Below are 14668 nucleotides of genomic sequence, written 5' to 3'. Positions count from 1 at the left end.
TTGCAACAAAGAAAAAAGGACTTATAAATGCAATTTCAATGCTACAGGAACACATGCGAAATGACATCCGTTTGATATGACATCGAAGTTGACAAAAATATGTGCTATGCTATTACTTACATATACCATACTTACTGATAGCAATATATTAATGGACACTAACATGGTACAGTGATGCACAGCTCCAATCCTCCACTATAAAGTTCATTCACATAGGCAGGTATACAAAACTATATTTCAGAAGTGTTACTCAACATTAATATTATGTTTTTTTAATAATGTGGACTGTCCAAAGATAGTAAATAACATACAATACAAAATAAATAACTAAACATTTACTGTTGTACTGTATACATGTATAGAATCCACAGCTGAATTACAAACATCTCACTCCAGTTACCATACATGTACTACAGTAGGCCTGGTCGTCATGGTTAACAGCCCCAGTAAAAGTGCATTTTGCAATATTCTCTCAAAAGGAAAAGTGTTACCCAAGTACAATTAAATTGTTTCGATGTGTGCTTAGACATTTCAGTCAGTGATGACCTCTCACAGACTCACACTCCTGCGCCTTATACTGACACAAATTGTTCAATTGTACCAACATTTTTCAGTGTATTACTCACATTTGCATTACAGTTTTCTCTAAAAATTTACTGTCAATAAATAACATTGTTCGCATATCCCTTAGAATTTTTCCAGTTCAGTCACTTTATGTCCATAAACAGTATGTTCTCTATCGTGAATATTAGTATTATAAAGTTAAACATTGTGCTTTGACCAGTTTCTGAAACAGCAGTTTGTTGTCTGGTGAAAGCACAACAAAAGTTAGGTGCTGGTCATGCTCCAAGCGCCAGTGACTCCTCATCACTCACATCACTGTTTCTTGTCTTGTTCCTCAAAATGAATTGTGCACGCACTGAATTGAAATATATCTTAAACTGCAGTGTGTAAATTGTTCTGCTTCAGCTGCTGATTAACAGATTATGATCCAAAGATGTAGTGTTAATACCTTCACAGACTGTAGTGACGATCTACAGTAATTGGCTTTCTGCTGACATTAACAACTGAATCTGCTTGTATGACACATCAGAAATTCTTGGCTTCATTTTCACTTTCTTTTCTTATTTTTTCCAAAGCATGTATCTGTTGTGCTGTGTCTCATTTGTGCACTCTCATTAAAATCCACAGAGTATCTTTGGTTTCTGAGCCTGCAGTCCCCAGGGCTGCTTCAGAAATCAGAGCACCAAATGCTACAGCTCCTCCAAAAATACAAAAGAAACAAGGTTAACTTTGTAGGTCAGCGATGCCCGCGTCCAGAGCGTTCATTTAGTAAAAATACATGAAAATTTTCCTTGCTGAACCTGTGAGAACAACCGCATTCTACAAATGAGGCCCTAAAAGTACAACCTCCTGTCTCTCTCTGCTTCTATACTCATATACATATAGGGTACATTGTTTGTCCCAAATAGTGCTAAAAGAAGTCTTCTGCCCACTATGATGGTACTTTTTCTTCTTTGGAAATCAAAATTTTTGCCTTTCATCTGAAATGATGGGAAAGAGTTAGAAAACTGCCACCCGTCACTGCAGAAAGACATACTGAGTATGTTTATATGCTCAGGTAATAAAGTGTTTTTGCTGCATATGTTTCAAAAGAAATCTGGCGGCTGGAAAAGGCTGTCCAGAGGTGTGTCTGCTGCGTTTTCATGGTGGTATTCGGAATAACTATTTTGTGTTATGCAGACCTCTGTATACTGATTGACTGCATTTTGATTGAACTGGTGGATTTGGATTACATCCCCCTTATCAGTTATTGACTGATCTGACCACTCTTATTTTCAGACTAATTAGCAGGGATCATTTTGCAGAACAGATGGGCGTCTCTCAGCCTAAAATAACTAATACACTTTTATTAAAATAGAACCGTTCTTGGCTCAAGCCACTCATATAAAATTTCAAATTGACACATCACTATCACCATCCTCAATCAGTCAAATTGATCATTTATACTTCAGTCATTAAAATTCAAATTTAAAATGACGTGCAGTTTCTGAAAGGTCAGACGATTCAAAACTGTAGTAATTTCCATTTATTAAGAAGTATTACTGCAAACTAATGCTGTTTTTTTTTGTGGTGAGTCATGGTAACTGTCCCCCCGCCCCTGGTTTAGGAACCTGTGGTTGATATTTTTTTCTAACAAAAATCAATATGAAAATAAAATCCAACTATGAAGAATAGACTAGCATACAACCACACTAGCAGCTCTGTGAGGCTGTACTTTACACAGCAGGGCTTTGAGCTAAATGCTAACATCAGCATGCTAACAAAAAGACAAAACTGACAATGCTAACAATAGAACAGCTTTACTGTATTCACCATCTTAGCTTCTGTTAGCATGCTAATCTCAGCTGATTAGCACTAAAGACAAGTGCAGCTGAGGTTGATGGTAATATTAGTTTTGATAGACAAATTAAAATACTGAACTGATGACAGCATGAGGGGAACATGAATGTGTGATTCCACATTTGTGTCAGCTCAACAACTACATGTGACTGTCTACAGAATTTCATGGCAGTCCATCTAATTTTGACTCTTAAAGATAACATTAAAGCTAGCTAGCATTAAAGCTAACCAAAGACACTTTCCCAAGAGCATGACTGCTAGAAGCACACATTATTTCCACAACAGCAGCTGCAGCAGCAGCAGTAGTAGTAATGGTAGTAGTAGTGTTGTACTGTAAATACTCCTTAGAAGCTTTCTTCAGTACCTTATAAAAAAGTCCTTTAAGCCTCCCCACACACCCACCATTCAAAATCCCATAGACGTGATAGATTGGCTGTGAATGAATTAATGAATAAGATAAAAATGCATATCTGCTTTGGATGAGGAGGGTTTAGGCTCATCTCTGTAGTCTGTGGACTGAAAACAACTCCAAAGAATGAGAAAAGTCTGCATTTACTGACTGACATTCCTGTAGTCTTGAAATAACACACCACGTTTTTTAATACATTTCCAAGACCCACAGGCTCTGGACCTCTTGCTGCACATGAAAGATCATATAGACCTGCAACTCAAGTGAGAAAAGGAAAGCCCGGCCAACGGGAGCTGTGTGGTTGTGCTTTGACGAGAGACTGGAGCTGGTTGTAGCTGAAGTCTGGGGCAGATGTTAGCCGGCAGGTTTTGGCTGTGTGTGCTTTCATTAGGTTTAGCTTTCATACACTCCCCGGTGACAGGCTGGTCTGCCAAATGAGCTCCCATGCGAGCCCGCTCCAGTTCCAATCCGACGTCCAAAAACTGTGGCTGGCTGCAAAAGAGGAAGACATGCATGTGCTGCTATGCATCCTCTTCACATATTCAAACACTCGCTAACATAAAATAAAACGCACGCTGCTGGTGATGACAGCACTACGCTGCAGTTCTGTGGCACATATTAGAAGGCATCCACACACGCCGCCTCATGCACGTCGCATCGTTGTTTATCTGCAGGTTAAGGCAGTTTCTTTTTTCTTTGCTCGCAAAACAAAGGTAGAGTGATGGGATTGAGAGAGAGTTATTCCCTTCTTTTTAAATATAAATCTCTCTCACAGTGCCAGGCTGCAGTGAAAAATGTCGCCCAGATAATGGAGGGGAAAACATTATTAGCAACAAAAACCCCTTCACAACTCACACCCAATGTTCTCCTGTAAGAAACGGTCGATGTTTCTTTGTTAGCGTGTTGCTGCATTCTGTAATTATGCTTTTGCCCTTTCTGGGAAACACAGCCATGAAAGAAGAAATGAGACGAGGGAAATTGAATTCATTGCCTATGTAATTGTTAAATGACGAATGGACCCATGAATTGGAGCAAAGTTTTACATTCCCCCTCTCCAGAAGTGAGAGCAATACTTCCTCTTGGGGACATACAATAAATATTTATTCAGCGTATTTTGATGAAGTGGCCCCCAAGTATGAATTTTATATGAAGCTTTTTATTACCATCAGTGTATTTTGATGATTTATTAAACAATGTGAGTACCTAAAATCACAGCTGAAGCAGAGCAGATCATATTTAGAGGTGTGTGCAGGCGTTGAGGATCTAAGTGTGATTTGAACTCTATCGAGCCCTCAAGAACCAGTCTCTCACATTCACCCTCATAAATGCTTAAATGTCACATAAGCATTGACCCACTGAAGTTTTCACAGGAAGGCAAAGTGTGGATAATTGGTCTTGCTTTAGTTCCTATGGTGCAGTTTGTCCAGCTGAGAGGCAGATCATGCTTTGAACACCTGCACAATGATTTAATTAGAACATGGAGTCAGCCAGACATTCTCTGCGCAACCAAGGTAATTAAAAAGAAGCCTTAAAAAGTCTGTGTTTCATGATATCACGCTTTAAGCTGATATGAAGCCTCAGGACCACCACACCGAGTAAATTGAAATTAGGGGGATAAAAACCTACAAGGAAAGAAGAAGAAAACCACACAGCACCAGAAAAAGGTGGCTTATCAATGTACAGGCTACTAACTAATTCTTGTTACTGTTAATTCATATGAAATTAATCACCAACGGGACAATCACATTCAGGACAAAGTATTTGTATCATACATATAAAGAAGATAAAGCTAATAAAGGCATGAAACATAAATAAACCTGTTAATGTTAACAGTCAGTCCTTACAGGTCAGTACTGTTCATGGTCATGTGCTGTGTAGACTAATATTCTCCCATCTAGTATCTGCATGGCTGTCCCGTCTCCTTGACCGCCTCTTGTCTTAGTCATGGACCGCCGTCATCTGACGCCATGCCAAACCATCCTCTCCTCATTCCCTGCCACAGTACGCCGCTGCTCTAACGAGCTTTCCTCATTAGTAACTGTACAGTTACTGACACTGCTGCCTTTCTTCTGTTTGCGTCTGCTGGTTTCTTACAGCAGGACATCAAGCTTCGCAGTGTGACGCTCTTCGTGTTTACTCCTGGAGACCTCACTCTTAAGAGGGTCTGCTCAATCGAACTCAGAACACTCAAAATAAGACAAGCTTAGAATAAGAAGATGAAAATGTTCTTGCCTGTGTTGCCGGCCTTATTCACTGGTTTTAAAAGAATTGCAAAAGCGTGTTTAGACTGAATCATATTTTTTTAATGATTTCACAAAAAGTCAGTACAGACAAGACAGAATTAGATGCAAACAGGCGTGTTTTTGCTCTGGGTTGTGCAAATTGAACTAAGTAGACATCAGTATGAGCAGGGCTGTAGCCACCACAGAGGACCCTGTGGGAAGGTTACGTTCTGCTCTTGTGGATATTTTACAGGTTGACTGACCAATTAATAAATAAAGCATTCATTATTTCCCCACCAGAGTTTTATTCCTGACAGTGGCAGAGTCAATGTGCAGCCATTAAACCACTTAAAATCCTATCGGATTATCTGAAAACTGCACTGTCCCATAGCTGAACACATGGCAGTTGCATGGTTTTTCCAAGAGACCTTCACGTCGGGAAATAAAATTTGCAAACATAACTGAATGGTTAACTGAATAAATTAAATGCTAAAGGGGCTCACAAGTGTTTTAGCATTGCACTTCCATGAAGTTGGGCCGAAATTAAAAAAGAATGGTCAATGTTGAATGCAGCAGGTCAGATAAGTGTTGCCTTCAAATGTACACGTCAGGGGAAGTCTTTTATACAATGCACTTGCGTTTCCAGTGGCTAATGAGAGCACTGCTGCTTGGCAACATTTCAACATCTAGAGGCGACCAATGCAGGCGCAACGACAGGAAAGAGATAACATCAGTATTTCCCTCAAACAAGTTCTAAAATTCCAAAGAAATTCCAGTATATTAACATCCACCAATTCTGAAAACATCAGTCACAACTTGTGAACTCACAAAATTCCCACTTACAGGGTTATTAATACCACAAGAGGGCGGCGATGATATAGACTCCTCTCATGAACCCAGTACACACCACGGGTCAACCTCCAACAGTGGAACCTTCAATGCAGCTCAATAGCCTCTTACATTAGACCGTCCCTGTCTCAGAACTATCCTCTTCCTTCATCACCCACACTACCCACAAGTTTTTGGTCATCGCATGGCCTTATGATGCCATTTCATAAATAATACACTCCACAGTTAGCTCAAGCTAACGCCCATACATGCAGCACCAGTGGGTGTTTGGGGTAAATAGGTTGCGAAAGAACTCACAATAACACAAGGTGAGCATTTGCTTTGTGCTCAGTTTGAACACATCTCAGTCTGAACCTTTTTCAGATGGAGCTGAACTATATCCTCTCATTTCCCTGCCGGTTTTTTGTCCTGCATAACATCTATTCCTCTTCTTAAACCCTTTCTGTCGCTCTGTCACATTCACCGTCCATTCAAGTCTCCAACCCGGCTGTCCTGCCTCCCTCATCAGGTATTGTCAAACTTTTGCTGGGCTGCCCTGTCCTCACTGAGCAGACGCTTTCTACATAGTCAGTTGCCCCCCGACCTCGAAGAATCCACCAACAATCTGCAGCAAAGTTCACAGTTAGACAGAAAAGAGATCTCCAAGACATCACAGCAACATTCTGGGATCCTTAAAGAAACTCAGCCTACTGAACATACGTCATCAACACCTTCACGTTGCACTCTGTCCCCTTCCCACACGCTATAGGGCCTCCGTCATCCGGTGGAATCAGGTTACCCCTCCGTGAAGCTCTTTTCTCATCCCTTACTTTCAGTGCGTGTTGGGATGTTGTTGATCCTGTCTTTCATCACTGCTTACAGCTTTTTGACTTCTCTTAAAGTGGATTCTAGTATTGTGATATCATTAGCGGACCATTATCGCTGCCCCAGCATCGTTCAAGATCTGCCTCTTTACAATTTAGCGTGTCAGCAAACTCAGTTATGTTCTCCTGTCTCTATATTAGTATTATTAGTCACTGTCAGATGTAATGGCTAGCACGCGTAAGATGATTTTAAACCTTTCGCTCTAAGGAGATAAGGTCATTTCATCCATTACATTACATTACACAATGTTTTTTCCTAAAGTGACTCACAATGACAGGAGCAAGAGTCAGATTTAGTCTCACAGTTTTTAAGGAAACAGGATGTTAGTAAGTGTGTGTAGGTGTTGTTTCTGAGATGGGAGGGAGTTTAAGCCTGCAGCAGTGAATGGGAAGTGATTCTGAATCTGCTTTTCTGACTTTAAGGTGGAGTTCATTCAACCGCTGTGTGGAGCCAGAGAGGAGGCATCGGAGCACAATGGTTGAGCTGCAGTGTAGAGCTTGGCTGTGGCTTCGAGGTACTGTAGGAAGGAACAGTTCCCTCCGGTGCCCTGTGGGCCGGCAGCAGAGTCTTGAGCTGAATGCAAACAGCAACGGGGAGCCAGTGCACTGAACAGAGGGGAGAATTAGTTTGGCAGAACTTGGGAAGGTTGGACATTCAGAGGGCTCTCACATGCTCACGCAGGGCTGTAGGGTTTGCGTGCTTTTAGATTAGTTTAATGTGTCAAAATCGGTAAGAGAGCAAATTATCTCGTTTTGCAAATCGCATCGCATGTGACAACTTGCCCCTGAATCACCAAACTCATGAGATTTCCACGTTGCCTGTGATGCCCCTGTTCTACCTGTGTCCCACATTACACTAAGCTAACGTCATCTCTGCTCCTCAGGGCCCCTGACTCTCTGGTTCAGGGGCCAGTCACACCAAATTTACAACATGCAACATGAGTTTATTTCCTCTCTTAAGCTTCATGTTGACTAATCAAACACTTATTTATATCATCTTACTTAGTTTATCTGAAAATTGTGAGTGAATAATCATCTCTGAAACATGACACTTTTATTTGCTTTGAAATGGTGCTTGCAAATTGCTTTTGTGAAACAGGCCCCAAATCCACGACAGTGAAGACGGTGCAAAGTCTTCAGCCCGTCCTCCATGTCCTCACCTCAAGCACCTCAACTATCAACAACTTTCTGTTTGCATTCAAGCAACTCCATCAGCCCCCTGACCTCCACCACTCCAAACCTCACACAGAGCTGTGCAGCGCTGCTTGACAGAACTGAAGTGATACACAAAGTGGAACATGATGGTCCTGATGCACAACATCAATGTGTGCAGCACGTGTAAAATGTTAGTTAGCTAGGTAGGTAGTAGTTTTACTGTGCAAAACGTACATAATCAGTAAGCTAAATAGGAGTTAGCATTGGGGCAAACGCCTAAGAATAGATAAGTAATGATGACTGAAAACACTGGACTGCACAAAGCTAACTTTACATTTCACTTGACAGTGTGATAGTGAGAAATGTTTACAGTTACTCATCCCATCTTCATCTGGGTCAAGTTATAGCTCAAAATGACAGAGTTCCTCATCAGGGTCAATCACTGGATCTGAGGAGCTGTCATCATCGTTCCAAATGCCCTCCGAGATGAGGCCTCGCACTTCAAGTGTTCCACAGCGTCTTCCCATTTCTCTGGACATCCTCCAAAATGCAAAGCATGACTCCAAATCAATCATGCTTGAAACCGCATGCCATTTTATCTTGTTCACGATGGGTGTTCTCCGGCGGTTTTGTTTGTTTTTCATTACGTTTATATAAAAAGAAAAACACATTGAGGTGTCTGTCAAGGCTTATATTATACACCAACGGGGGATGAAGCATTTAATCTATGTTCAAGATTAAACTGCAAGGGGGGGGTCTGTACTGCTGGCGATGCATCAGGGTTAAAAAAAGGTCGGAGTCTTATGTTCATGCTGTTGCAATGTTCAAAACACATTTGTCTGCTTTTCATTTACAGTGATAGACAATCAAATTGATTGTTCTCAGCAGCGTTTGGAACTGAATCAGAGCAAATGAGTCTGACACTGATATGAAAATATCTTCAGTTATGGCACTTTGATTCCAATGAAAGCTCTTGTCTGAGTTTGACAAGTGAAAACCCTCTTGATCTTTAAAAATACTGCTGCTACACAAGCTTTTTGTTTTAACTCATCGTGATGAAGTAAATGTTGATTGCACAACGTAATGCCGAGAGAATCGTGACACCATCAGTGTTTAGACTGGTTTCCCATAAGCCTCGCTGTCACTTTGCAAATCTGTCTGCCACCTGGGTACGATCCCCCGGGAAAATGAAGGCTAACTGGTGATGCTGCTGAAAAGTTGTACATTTTCACTTTTAGCTGATTGCTTTAAAAAAGCAGCTCACCATCATGGTACACAGATTTTCAGAGTTTTCTTGATCCAGCAGTTGTTGAGTTTATAGTTACTATGGAGCAAGATAACCTGAGGCTATTCCATGTACACACACACACACACACACACACACACACACACACACACAGGTAGCTTCAGCTGGAGAACCAGTGTTTTTCTTTCTCATTCTCCCTCCCACACACACACATACAGCACAGAGAGACTGCCAAAGAAATTGGCCAAGAGGAGTTTGAGCAAACAGCAGAATAAAACAGGCAAACAAATATATTTGTGATGTGTGTTCGCTGTAGAAAGGAGGTGTGTACGGGCTGCTCGAGCAACATTAATTCACAGAGGCTGTTGATGAGTGACAGACTGTGTCTTCATACAAAATAGATTTTGCGTTTAAAATTCAATGAAGAGGATTTATCATCATGGGACAATAAGGGCAGGTCATTTTTGACCTGAAGCACGAGCATCCATGAGCTGTGCACAGAATAGAAAGAGTTCATGATGGGAAAGGTGAAAAAAAATGAGATTAAAATAACAGTGGGTTCAATGTGCCGCTGAGAGCTATAGGTGTTGTGAAACATGCGTTGAGGCAATGAAGAGCAGGAATCAGGCTTGTTGATAAAAGTGTGCTCAGCGGGAAGGAGTGGTTGTGTAGTTTGCAGGGCAACAAGAATCCCGGCTCGACATATATCCAACCTGCTGACAAATAAATGAGACTGAACGTTCCAACTGTGGAAAATAAACCAGAATTTCTGCTGACATCTTGAATTGATTGCACTGAGAACGAGCTGACCCCACCTGTGCTGCGGAGAGATAAGAGATTTACAATGCACGCAAGTCCCTGTCAGCAGCACACGGCTCTTTTCCCATGTAAACTGAGCCCAACACCAAGGAAGAAAAACACAATTTTATGCGGTTGTTTCATCCTCTCGCTTTTCCAGATTCCAGAGGGACTTCAAGAGCTCCTTATTTAGTCTGAGAGATGAAGCTATTTTCACGTGCTATTGTGCAAAGGGCCACCTGACTTCATACACGCTGGAACAGGGAATGTCACAACTCTTAGCAAGAAGAGATCAAAGCCACACCTCTGGGCTTTATTATATATTGAGTTAACTTCCAGCGCTCATGATGCATCTCTCTCCCTCAGCCCTTTCCCCTTTTGGCAAAAGAGCGAATTAAACTCGACTTGTGTCATCATACGCAATCCATCTTCATTTGTTAATGCGTCAGGGCCGGTTGTTGCTGCATTGTGAGCTGGAACCAAGCAACACAGCTTGCTTCATGGCTCGTCATACCGCCAGGGCTGTCGCCTAGTTTTCAAGGTCTCTGACAACATCAGCTCTTTTCAGCGATGGATTTGTCGCGGTGGCAGAGGAGGAGAAAGCAAAGGAAGAGTCGAGTGCTGACGGGACGTGATGTGTGTCGATCCCTTTTTATCATAACCTGAAGGTCAGATTATTCCACATTTTAAGTTCTCTTTGATTAATTTAGCTGCTTGACATAAAGCAGTGAACTGAAAGGCAAAGATCCATAGTTTTCACATCTCTCTGTCCCTGTGTGTGTTTGTCTGTCTCAGATCTGTGTCTGGAGACCTGAAGTTGCTCCTGCGTCCACATTGTTCACATATATTTTATTATCTGTCAGACATTTTGCCACCATAATCTGAATACACTGCGATTTTATTGGTGTGGTCTATACATACAACATCTCTTGCATGTCTGTCTGTCGTGGGAGAGAAATCCATCCTCTGTGCTCCTCATGAGGTCTCCATCAATAAATATTGATATATAATAAATAAAAATAATACAAAGATTTGCACCTTCTAATGTAAAACTGGTGCTTTTCTGCTCATGATAATCATGAGTTCTATTTTCCAGGGAAATTGATGCATGTCTTAAATTTATTTGCACTGTTCTGATCAATAAATGAGTGTTAATTGAGCAAACAAACACGACCTCTGCATCAATGTCAGCGTATCAACTGCAGCAACCCAACATCATTAAAGTCTTCTGCTAATAATCATATGGAGCAATCAGGAGAAGAAAACATGTCATTTAAAGAGACATCACTAAATTGGATTCCACTATGGAAATATCTTAATACAAGCACAGAATAATGTGCAAAGGGGGAAGAAACAGTGATTCAAGGTCCTTCCTCAGGTGCTCTGACAAAGGTACTAAAACACAGGTGGAACACACCTGATATATGATGCCTTTACACCTGATGAAGTTTCGGTTAGTTTGAGCTCAAAATGTCTTTCACAGCACAGATATAAATAGACAAGCATGTGTTTCTATATTGTTTGTCTCAGTGGATTCAAGCCTGGACATTACGCACATGAAAGACCACAACATGCAGGATTATGTTGAGACTGAATGCTGGAAATGATCATCGTGGTGCAGTTACTGGTCATTATTTTTCCCTTTATCAGAACATAAACAGTCTTTGAACTCACCTGTGTTCACCTTGATTATTAAAAAAGTTAAAATGTTTAATCTATAACCTGCTAGAAAAACCAGCATAGACCAGCATCATTTCCATTTCCATTCATGGGATGCAGACCAGCATAACCAGCATGGAATGCTGGCCACCAGCATCCTGTACTGATTATGCTGGTCCAGCATCCCATGCTGGGTCACCAGCATCAAAACACAATATATGCTGGTATTGCTGGTATAACCAGCATACCCCATGCTGGTTTTGCTGGTGGCTAGCTTCACTGGTCTATGCTGGTTTTTCTAGCGGGGTAGAGCCAAAGAGTACAAATCTGAATTTAACAATATTTCTAATTTGCAGCACAAACACTGCACGCAGCAGTTTAACCGCCTATTGTTATTTTCACTTAGCGAGTTCCTGGTGCATAATCAGCAGCCCATTTGCGCTTTCTCACTTTTCTCCTCGTTTCTATCGACAGAAGCGTTTTCTGAATGATGAACCTTCCAGAGGACCTTGCTTACCGCAGTGACCAGCAGGAAGCTCTTTGGTGCGTGAGTGCAGAAAAAAAAACAAACAAGAAAAGCCAAGTTAAATCTGGCTCTTGAGGTGAGAATCAGTTAAAAATAATGAGCTTTATGTAAACTCACTGCTCCACTGATGGTCACACTCCGGCCTGGCAGTCACCAAGTCCCCTCTGAAGGTTTGTCCATTTTTATTAACATTAATATTATAACATGCAGACTCCACAGAGAAAGGCCCCTGCTCGAGGAAAAAAAGGGAGTTTGCATGTTCTCCCCGTGTTCACTTGGGGTCTCCTCCATAAAAATACCCCCACTAAAAACATGCAAGAAGATCACCACCTGACCAATGGTGACAAAGAGGAACTGGTCCCCGGGCGGCGGCGTTGGCTGGCAGCGCACCGCTCCTGCTCTGCCACGGAGGAAGACTTACTGGGACGGGTTAAATGTGGGGAAAATAATTTCACGAAGCATGGCGTGTGTGCAGTGATTAATAAAGTGAAATCTTGAATCTTAAATCTTATTAGTCCTTAAAACAGTCATCTTTCAGGTGGCACATAAACAAAATGAAGGTTAAACTTTTGTTTCTAACTTAAAGCTTGAAAGGCTGAAGGTGCCCTTCATTGTCTTTAGTCTCAGCCTCCTTGAATTGTCTTTGCATGGTCAGTATTGCAGCACAGGATTTGCAGTGCAGCTATTATATGCTGTTAAGTTCTTTTTGAAGTTCAAATGCTTGGCTTGTGCCCAAACAACCCTGAATCAGAATCCCTTTAATTGCCAATTATTATAATCACAAATGATCATGTGCAACTAATGCACAGAGTACCAGAGCTTTAGGTTTCACACCACATGCTGTGACACATTTGGACTCGTAGGATGCATGTCGACCCACATGCAGCACAGTGTACCACATAATGAAACTGATTTCCAATGCAGATTCTTCAGTTTTGGTTGTGGTTAGAAAGCTTAATTGGATTAAATCATGATTCATCAGTGGTGGAAGAAACATTGAGATCTCTTACTTATGTGAAATTACCAACACAATAATACTCAATAATAAATCTAAAAATACTCCATTTCAAGTCAAAGTCCTGCATGTTTTTGTTTTACCAGTATCATCAGCGAAATCAAAAGTGAAAGTACTTATTTCTGCAGAAGAACGTCCCCTGTGACTGATATTATTACAGGATTAGATTGCTAACATAGGTGCATTCATGTTTGTCTTTTTTACTTTTGCAGCTGATCAAGGTGCAGATAGTATTTATAACTACTTTATTTACATTTCAGTAGTTCCCAGCCTTGGCATCTGGCCCCTTCAAAAATTCTGAAGAAAAATGGTCATGAGATCATTAATAGGTCAGAAAATAAGAAGGTTCTGCTACACACATCTGTGTTCATTTGTCAGATGATCTTTGCTTTGTTGTGAACTATTTGGGCCTCAAATATTTATTTCAGTGAGAAGTTTAGAGGGAAAATTGTCTCATTGGTGAAACTGCTGACAACTCAGACAGAAAAGGAGCCCCAAGAAGACACTTCTCATCCAAAAACACTGGTTTAATTGTCAAAAATGTGTTGTATTTTTACAAGCTTCTTATGTTTTTTTAATGTAAAATCTTAATTTGAAAAGTAACTTGTGACTATAGCTGTCAGATAAATATACTGGTGGAGTAAAAAGGACATTATTCCCCTCTGAACTGTGGTGGAGTAGAAGCATTAAATGTAAACAATAAAGTACAGTGCAAGTATCAAGGATCTAAATCCATGCAGCAGAACTACTATTTAGCCTACATTACCCACGATGCAAATCAACAGATGGTGACATCACATGCAATCTGCCAGATTGTTGGCAGCCCCCTCTGCAGCCCCAGTTGTATCTATCCATTTTCTAACCCATCTGTTTCATCGTGAGAAATAGGGGAAGAGTGTGCGTCGATCGGGACACGCCGCCAGTCTTCACAGGGTAACGCACACAGACAGACGGACACATTCACACCCACGGGCAGTTTTGTGTGTCTCCATTTCACTTACGCTGCATGTCTCTGGACTGTGGGAGGAAACCCACGCAGGTGCACGGAGAACATGAAACCTGCCGGCTGCAAGGTGACAGAACTAAGCACACTCACATTTAACCTGAGCTGCTGTAGTTCAAAGTAAATGTATCTCTCCACCTGCCCTTTGTACCTCCACACACCCACTTTCCACTGTGCCATTTCAGTGTCAAACTGCTGCCTGAGCCTATTTGTCACCAGCACGTTTGAGGTGGAAGAACACGTTCCCCTCTCGTTGTTTTTTTTGTTTTTTTTTCCCACACAAAGGCATTTATTTGCATTTTAAAACACAGTGCTCATTTCAAAAAATGTGACCACACTGAAACTCTCAAAAAAAAAAAAAAATTACAGCCTACACATGCTGCAATGCACAGTCAAGAGTACTTTCTCCTGCATTTAAAATAAGTTTCTCACTCATCTGAATTTCCCAGTTATTTCTGCCAGCATTCAGAAATTCATGGGCTTTCACCAGGTTATAAATAGCATTTTTGTTTTCAGCAGC

The sequence above is a fragment of the Chaetodon trifascialis genome, chromosome 5 (assembly GCF_039877785.1).
Source record: "Chaetodon trifascialis isolate fChaTrf1 chromosome 5, fChaTrf1.hap1, whole genome shotgun sequence".
Classification (NCBI taxonomy): Eukaryota; Metazoa; Chordata; class Actinopteri; order Chaetodontiformes; family Chaetodontidae; genus Chaetodon; species Chaetodon trifascialis.
The sequence above is the reverse complement of the archived record's forward strand: the minus strand, read 5'-3'. Positions refer to the sequence as shown.